The sequence below is a fragment of the Trichechus manatus genome, unplaced genomic scaffold (genome assembly GCF_000243295.1).
Source record: "Trichechus manatus latirostris isolate Lorelei unplaced genomic scaffold, TriManLat1.0 scaffold00299, whole genome shotgun sequence".
Lineage (NCBI taxonomy): Eukaryota > Metazoa > Chordata > Mammalia > Sirenia > Trichechidae > Trichechus > Trichechus manatus.
The window spans coordinates 367,241-376,809 of NW_004444235.1; positions in this window are offsets into that span (position 1 = coordinate 367,241).

Genomic DNA, 9,569 nt, shown 5'->3' on the forward strand with positions numbered 1-9,569 from the left:
TCCCACCACACGACTGTGCAGACCAAGGAAGTATCTCCCAAGCCATGCAGTACAGCATGGCTAGAAGGGGCTCCCAAGCCCAGAAAAGAAAAAGAAAATAATCAAACAAAATAAAACAGAAGAAATAAAAAAAAGCCCTGAGGATTCCACCAGGCAGGCCGGGAAGTAGTTCCACAGTTGAGCAGTGCTTCACAGTCTTTCAAGAAGAAGCAAAGTTGGCACACGGAGCCAGGTGTTTGAGAGAAAGGATAGGGAGGTGGTGAGAGGTACAGAAGAAGCCAAAAGAAGCAGAAAGAAGCAGAAAAAAGCAACACCAGCAACAAGCACATGGCACTCAGGGTGCCAGCCAGTGTGGGTGGGTTGCCTCCAAGCAGCACAGGACTGAAGCTGGTGCCTCCTGGCCAAGAGACTGTGGCCACAGGAAGCAGAGTAGGTCAAGCGGGGGTGAAAAAGTGTTGGGGGGTGGGAAAGCATACACTGCTGGTTACCAGTTGTATGGTCTCCTGCTGGGAACTCCATGAAGCTGCTTTCCCATGCTCCCTGTCTGCAGATCTCTGATGTGGGTGGGGTGAATCCAAGCAGCTGGGACCCTGCACTTCCTGGCCAGCTGAGCTACCACAGCCAGCTATGAAGCAGCAGAGGTCAAGCAGGTGAGAAAAGGATGGATGGTGGAAAGGTGTATATTGCTGGTTACAGGGTGCTCTGTCTCCTGCTGGGAGCTCCGTGAAGCTATTTCCCTGTACTTCCTGTCTGCTGATCTCCGACAGGGGTCCAAGATGGTGAATCAATGCTACATTAGCTGATAGGGGACCTCCGCACGTATCTCTTCTCACTCTCTGTTCTCTGTCAGTTTCTTCTTCCATTTGGTGCTTGGCTGAGTTCTTTATCTCTTCATTTGATGCTGAGGGTGTGAGGATTGAGATTTGTCTCTGTGTTACTTAGTTTTTCTGGTCTTTGCTGTGGAGGGATGGCATGGTGCTTCTGTCTATAGTGCCATGTTGGCTCCGACCCAAGTCTTCTGGTTTTCAATCTGCCAAAACAAATTCAAAGATCTTTCCTGGTATTTTCAGAACAACTTTATAACTTCTGGGCAATTCCCTGTGAGCAGCTGATTCATTTCAATATTTATTTCATACACAGAATGTCACAACTGGATTAGCCATTGACTGAGTAATCTACCCATCACATAACTATTAGTATCAAGTTCTCTAATACAACCTATACTCCAGCCAGACTGCAAACTACTTTTCATTCCTCCAGCATTTCATGAATTTTATGACTCTGAACTTTCATGTTAACTTTGCTTAGTATTCACATTCCAATCCTTTTCTGCCTAGAAAACTTTGACATATCCTTTAAGTCGAAGGTCAAATGTCCTCTCCCATATAATCTATAATAAATACCCCCTATTGTTTTATGTGCTTCTTATAGAGATTCTGGTCTTAATTGCAAGATCTCTAAATGTGATTGCTCTATTGAGGATATCCTGGTGGTGCATGGGTTAAGAGCTTGGCTGTTAACCAAAAGGTTGACAGTTCAAATCCAACAGCAGCTCTTTGGAAACCCTGTGGGGCAGGTCTACTCTGTCCTATAGAGTCACGATGAGTTGGAATCGACTCGATAACAAAGGGTTATTGAGGCTTTGGTTACGTTCTTATGGGTAAGGTAGGAATGTCTTCTGAAGGGTTGGACATTCCTAATGTCAATCACACAAGGAAAAGCTAAGCCCTCAGACAAGAAAGCAAGCATGAAGCTCCTACCTGCTCTTCCATCCCTCATTCTCTTAGACACGGATCTTCTGGTGCTGAGCCATTCCTGGGCTTCCAGGTAACTAGGAAAAGACAGTAGCTACGACTCAGAGGTAGACTTGGAGACACAGAAGGATACCTTACTAAAGGGAACCATAAGCATAAAATGAGCAACTTATATAAACCAGATTATCAAGATCAGCAGCCTTCAGATTATTTCAGTGCCCTGAACTGTCACAATCAGTTATGAGATGTGGCAAAATTAATGTGTTACTAATTTAAAAAACCTGCAGTTTAAATATGAATTGCATTTTTTAATATATAGAATGGATTCAAGATTATTTCAATAATACATTCCTCACTCCTTTGTATTACAATATGCTATCTTGAATGGAAAAAATGAAGAAGAATCACAGCTAGCAAGTGGAGCATCAGTCATAACCTGGGTAAGCCCATGAGAGTGTGTCATGCAGTCAATGTCACCTGCCAACTTGCCTTCTCCAGGGAAAAATAAGGCACCTAACTTCTGCTCTTCTACTTGTATATTACTACTGTGTTTGTTTCCCAGTGGTTATCCCCTAGGCTAGTGAATGTGTGTTCAAATAATTTCTCCTAATCTTCTCTGTGCTTCAGGGAATTATATGAGACAGAGTGAATGAGAAGGCAATATCTTCTTGTGGCCACTATGCTTTTTGTGGAAGTGATGACTACTTTCTGGGGGCTGTAAAACCTTACTCTTGCCACATGGAAATTTGCTCTCCACTGCTGAACTATAATGTTGTTTTATTGTGTAAAAGGCAGTTTTCTTACAGAAAACTTTTTTAACACCCCCAGAAAAAATAAGTGATTCACTGTTTGTTCTTCCATAGTTCTCTACATATGACTGTACCACAGATTTTATCACTTTGCATCGTAATTATTTATTTACATAAGTCAGTACATTGAGCAGTCATACCAAACAGGAATTGGGCCTGATACTGCCTTGAATTATCATTGCTTATTAGCACTATGCTTGGCATTGTTATAAGCATTATCACCTCTTGGTAAACAAGTCAAACATGATAGAAAAGCAAACCAACATTTACCAAATTCAATTTGTTTTATTTTTTTATAACAGTCTTAGTTTAAAGTCATCTGTATTGCACAGCTTTAATCTTGCATGGGACGTAAGAGGCACCCAGTAAACATTTGCAGTATCAGCGTGTAAAATGTAGCGTAGAGAATAAAAGGATGAGTTACACATAACCAGAGTTGTTTTTCTAAAATTCAGATTTGATTAAGTCACTCCTTTGACTTAAATTTATACAGAGCCTACTAATAAAATTCAAGCTGTTTGACTTGGCATTCTGCCCTCATCTTTTTTGGAAGCTTTCTGCAATTTCTACGCCACTACCTTCTCCTACCACTAGGCATCTTGTGTACTAGACAATCTGGTCTAATATTAAGTTCAGAGTATCAGAGGGCTCTGTCCCAGGCACCCTTCTCTTTTCTATCTTTCCACTCTACCTGAATGATCTCACTTAGTCCCATGTTTTGATGATTCCTAATCTCCAGCTTTAGTTTCCTCAAAGTACAGTTTTTATGTTCAGTTACCTTTTAGACATTTCCACTTAGAAAATCGATAAGCCCCTCAAATATAACATGGATAAAATAAAACTCATTTTTTCTACCTCCACACACCTTCCCCAAAGAAAGTATTCCTTATCCAATATCCTTCAACTCAATAAATGTTATTATCTTCCCCTTTGCTCAAGGCAAAAACTCTAGGTATTTTCCTTGCTAGCTCTTTATCTTCTCTCATACCACCCTTTTAAATCCAAATCATTAGCAGATCTTATTGACGTATTCTCTAAAACATAACTCTAATCAATATACTTTTCTCCAAGCCCACTGGCATCACCTTAGTTCTGAACAACTGCAATATCCTCCCCTAGCTAACCTCTTCACTTCCACCCTTATCCTTCCTGATCCATTTTGTGAATATTAGAAGAGTCTGACTTTAAACCATAGTTATAGATGTAGGCAAAGAATATCAAATATACCATGAACTTTCAGAAGAACAAGCAAGTCTATCTTGGAAGGAGTGCAGCCAGAGTGCTCCCCGGAAGCTAGGATGGCAAGATTTCATCTTAGGTACTTTGGACATGTTATCAGGAGGGACCAGTCCCTGGAGAAGGACATCATGCTTGGTAAGGAAGAGGGTTAGCAAAAAAGAGGAAGACCCTCAACAAGATGGATTTACACAGTGACTGCAGCAACGGGCTCAAACATAGCAATGAATATGAAGATGGTGCAGGACCGAGCAGTATTTCCTTCCATGGTACATAGGGTCGCTATGAGTTGGACCCCACTTGATGGCACCTAACAACAGTAGATGTAGGCATTACTCCCCCTTATCATATTGTGAACAGATATCTTGAAAATAAAAACCATTTATTATCATTTCTTATATATCACCACCTCCAGTCCAGCACGTAAAACAATTCTGTAACAATAATTGTTTAGCTGACTTGAATGTCTATCTTATGAAAAGTCCTGTACAAACTGATGAGCAAGGCACAGAACAAGAAATATATATTATCTTGATATCAGTGATGCTATAATCAAGCTAAGGTAGAATAAGACTTAAACCTATAAAATGCTTTAGGGTCATACAAGACAAATATTAAGGCTTAAAAAGCGTTATATGGGTAGCAAGAGCTTGGACGTTTGGGGAGAAGTCAAGTGAGTCTGTCCTTGGGAAGTTGAGTATACCTTGTTCTGAGTATTAAAGGAAGGATAAAATTTCAGTAGACAGAGAGACATGGTGAAGGTAATACAGATAAGGCAAAAGACACAAAACAAAGAATAAAAGTGACTTATTCAGAGAATTACGAAGAGAAGGTATGGTTTAGAGACTGTAGGTGGAAGTGCAGAATATAAGGAGATAAAGTGAGCTCAAATGATAAATAGAAAAATCAAAATAAATAATTATTTGCAAGGAGATATAAATGAATTCACTATAATTGTTTGAGATTTCAACACTCCTCTCTCAGTAATTGACAGATCCAGGAGGCAGAAAATCAGTAGAGATACAGTTTAACTGGACAGCACTGTCAATTAACTGGATCTAATTGACATTTGTAGAATCCAACAGCAGCAGACTACACATTCTTCTCAGACTTGCATGGAATATTCACCAAGACAGACCACATTCTGGGCCAAAAAGCACACCTTAACAAATTTAAAGGATAGAAATCATACAAAATATGCTCTCAGACCACAATTGTATTAAATTAGAAATAACTAACAGAAAGCTGGGTAATATAAAATATTTGAACAGTAAACAATACATTTCTAAACAACACATGAATCAAAGAAGAAAACTGAAGAGAAGTTACAAAAATTTCTAACTAAATGAAAATGAAAATACAACCTCTCAATTTTGTGAGGTACAGCGAAAGCAGTGATTAGAGGGAAATTTATAAGCACTGAATGCACATATTAGAAAAGAAGGAAAATTTAAAATCAATAATTTAAACTTCCACCTTAGAAAAATAGGAAAAGAAGAACAAATTAAATTCAAAGAGAGCAGAAGACAAGAAATAATGAAAAATAGAGCAGAAATCAATAACTTTGAAACAGGAAATAAATTGAGAAAATCAATGAAATCAAAAGCTGTTTTTTTTAAAAGATGAATAAAATTGACCCTATGGGCATTCAAAGGATAATAAAAGAATTATGAACAACTCTATGCCCACAAATTTAATAACTGAGAGGAAATGGACAAATTCCTTGAAAGACACAATTTACCAAATCTCACACAAGGAGAAATAGATAACCTGAATAGGCCAATATCTACTAAAGAAATTGAATCACTAGTTAATATCCTCTAAACATAAAGTACTAGGCCCAGATGGTTTTACTGTTGAATTCTACCAAGCATTTAAGGAAGAAATTATACAAGTTCTCTGCAATCTCTTCCATAAAATAGACGCAGTGAGAATACTTTCTTACTCATTCTATGAGACCAGCATTACCTTAAAACCAAAGCCAGACAAAGTCATTACAAGAAAGGAAAATTAAAGACCAATATCTCTTATGAACACAGATGCAAATATCCTCAGGAAAATATTAATAAATTGTAAATATTAGTATTAGTAAATTGACTCCAACTACATATATAAAATTAGAATCAGTTTGTCGCTATCCACAAAATAACTATTCCACATGTGAAACACTGGTTCAACATTTGAAAATCAGTTGCTGTAATCTATCACATCAACAGACTAAAGAAGAAAAGTCATTTGATCATATTAATAGGTGCAAAAAAAGCATTTGACAAAATCTAATAACCATTCATGATAAAAACTCTCAGGAAACTAGGAGTAGAGGCTAACGTCCTCAACTTGATTTAAAAAAATCTACAAAAAACCAACAGCTAACATCATACTCTATAGTGAGAAACTAGATGCTTTCCTCCTAAAATGAAGAACAAGGCCAGGATGTCCCCTCTCATCACTCCTATTCAACATCTTACTAATTATTTGGATTTAAGAGGGTGGTATGAGAGAAGATAAAGAGCTAGCAATAAGACAAGAAAAGAAAACTAAAGGTATACAGATGAGAAAACATAAAGTAAACTGTGTTTGTTTGTAGATGACATGTTTGTCTATGTAGAAAATCTTAAACAATCAGAAAAAAAAAAAAAAAACTTCCTTGAGCAAATAAGAGATTATAGCAAGGTTGAAGGATACAAGATTAATATATAAAAGTCAATTGCTTTCTTATATACCATCAAAAATTAGAATTAAAAACACAACTCCATTTACATTACCACAAAAAAATTAAATAAGTAGAAGTCTAACAAAATATGTATAAGATCTATATAAGGAAAACTACAAAACTCTGATGAAGGAAATCAAAGAAGAGCTACATAAATGGAGAGATACTACATATTCATGGATAAACCAAACCAAACCCATTGTCATCAAGTCAATTCCAAGGAAGACTCAATATTGTTAAGATGTCAGTTCTTCTGAACTTGATCTATAGTTTCAATGCAATCTCAATCAAAATCTTAGCAAGTTATTTTGTGACTAGTGACAAACCGATTCTAAAGTATGTATGAAAAGGCAAAAGAACTAGAATAGCTAACATAACTCTGAAGAAGAATGAAGTCAGATGACTGACACTACCTGACTTTACCACTTATTATACAGCTACAGTACTCAAGACTGTGGCAATGATGAATAAATAGACAAATAGATCAATGGAACAAAATAGAGAGCCTAGAAAGAGACCCACTCAACTGATCTTTGACAAAAGAGCGAAAGCAACTTAATGAAGAAAGGATAGTCTTTTCAACAAATGGTTCGGGAACAATTGGACACTCACATACAAAAAAAATTAATCTAGACATAGACCTTTCACAAAAATGTATTCAAAATGTATCATAGGCCTAAATGTAAAATGCAAAACTATTAAGCTGCTAAAAGATAAGTTAGGAGAAAAATCTAGATTACTTACGTTTGTGAAGAGTTTTTAGATACAATAGCTAAAGCAAATTCCATGAAAGGAAAAATTAATGACTTGGACTTCATTAAATTTAAAAGCTTATGCTCTGAGAAAGACACTGTTAAAAGACTGAAAAGACAAGCCACAAGCTAGGAGAAAATACTTACAAAACACATATCTGATAAAGAACTTGTATCCAAAATATATGAAGAATTCTTAAAACCCAACTATAAGAAAACAAAATACCCAATTAAAAAATGGTCAAGATCTAAAAGACACCTCACCAAAGAACATACACAGATGGCAAACAAGCATATGAAAAGATGTTCAACATCACATGTTATTAGGGAATTGAAAATTAAAGCAACAGTAAAATACCACTGTAAACTTAATGATGAAGTAAAAGAGCTGATCAGAAGATTTCAAAGGGCACTTCAAGAAGACAAAGTAAAGTAATGACTGAAGACCAGATGAGTTGTGGAATGACATCAAGGATATCATACAGGAAGTAAGCAAGAGGTCATTAAAAAGACAAGAAAGACAGCACAACTTGTACAAAGAAAGGTCATGGAAGCTCCATAGACACATCCAAACTCCCTGAGCGACTGAATTGCTGGGCAGAAGGCTGTGGGGACCATGGTTTCGGGGAACATCTAGCTCAATTGGCATAACAGAGTTTAAAAAGACAATGTTTTACATTCTACCTTGGTGAGTAGCGTCTGAGGTCTTAAAAGCCTGTAAGCAGCTATCTGAGATACTCCACTGGTCTAACCCCTTCGGGAGCAAGGGAGAATGAACAGAACAGGATACAAGGAAAAGATTAGTCTAAAGGACTAATGGACCACAGCTACCTCGGCCTCCACCAGACTGAGTCCAATACAACTAGATGGTGTCTGGCTACCACTACACACTGCTCTGACTGGGATCAATATAGAGGGTCCTGAACAGAGCTGAAAAAGGATGTAGAAAAAAATTCTAACTCACAAAAAAAAGACCAGATTTACTGGCCTGACAGACTGGAGAAACCCCAAGAGTATGGCCCCCAGACCCTTTTAGCTCAGTGGTGAAGTCAATCCCTAAGTTCACTGTTCAGCCAGAGATTGGACAGCCTCATAAAACAAAATGGGACTAATGTGGCACAACAGTCCAGGGACTAGGACTAGTAGGCAGGAGGGGACAAGAAAACTGGTGATAGGGAACCCAAGGTTGAGAAGGGACAATGTTGATATGTCATGGGGTTGTTAACCATTGTCATAGGGCAATACGTGTACTGTTTAATGAGAAACTATTTGTTCTGAAAACTTTCATCTAAAGTATAATAAATGTATATATATACATATATATAAAAAAAAAGACAAGAAAGAAAGAAAAGACCAAAATGGATGTCAGAAGAGACTCTGAAACTCATTCTTGAACATAGAGCAGCTAAAGGGAAAGGAAGAAATGATGCAGTAAAAGTGCGGAACAGAAGATTTCAAAGGGCGGCTTGAGAAGACAAAGTAAAGTATTATAATGACATGTGCAAAGGCCTGGAGATAGAAAACCAAAACGTAAGAACACAGCAGTTCTCAAACTGAAAGAACTGAAGAAAAAATTCAAGCCTCGAGTTTCAATCGTGAAAGATTCTATTGGCAAAATACTGAAGGACACAGGAAGCATAAAAACAGGATGGAAGGAATAGACAGAGTCACTGTACCAAAAAGAATTAGTCTATGTTCAATCATTTCAAGAGGTAGCATATAATCAAGAACCAATGGTACTGAAGGAAGAAGCTCAAGTTGCACTGAAGACATTGGCGAAAAATAAGGTTTCAGGAATTGATGGAATACCAACGGAGATGTTTCAAAAACAGATACAGCACTGGAAGTGCTCACTTGTCTATGCCAAGATATTTGGAAGACAGCTACCTAGCCAACCAACTGTAAGAGATCCATATTTATGCCTATTCCAAAGAAAAGTGATCCAACAGAATGTGAAAACTATCAACAATACCATTAACATCACACACAAGAAACATTTTGCTGAAGATCAGTCAAAAGCTGTTGCAGGGAACCGCCAGAAATTCAAGCTGGATTCAGATGAGGACATGGAACAAGCAATATCATTGCTGATGTCAGATGGATCCTGGTTGAGAGCAGAGAATACCAGAGAGATGTTTACTTGTGTTTCATTGACTATGCAAAGGCATTCGACTATGTGGATCATAACAAATTATGGATAACATTTCGAAGAATGGGAATTCCAGAACACTTAATTGTGCTCATGAGGAACCTGTACATAGACCAAGAGGCAGTTTTTCAAACAGAACAAGGGGATACTGCATGG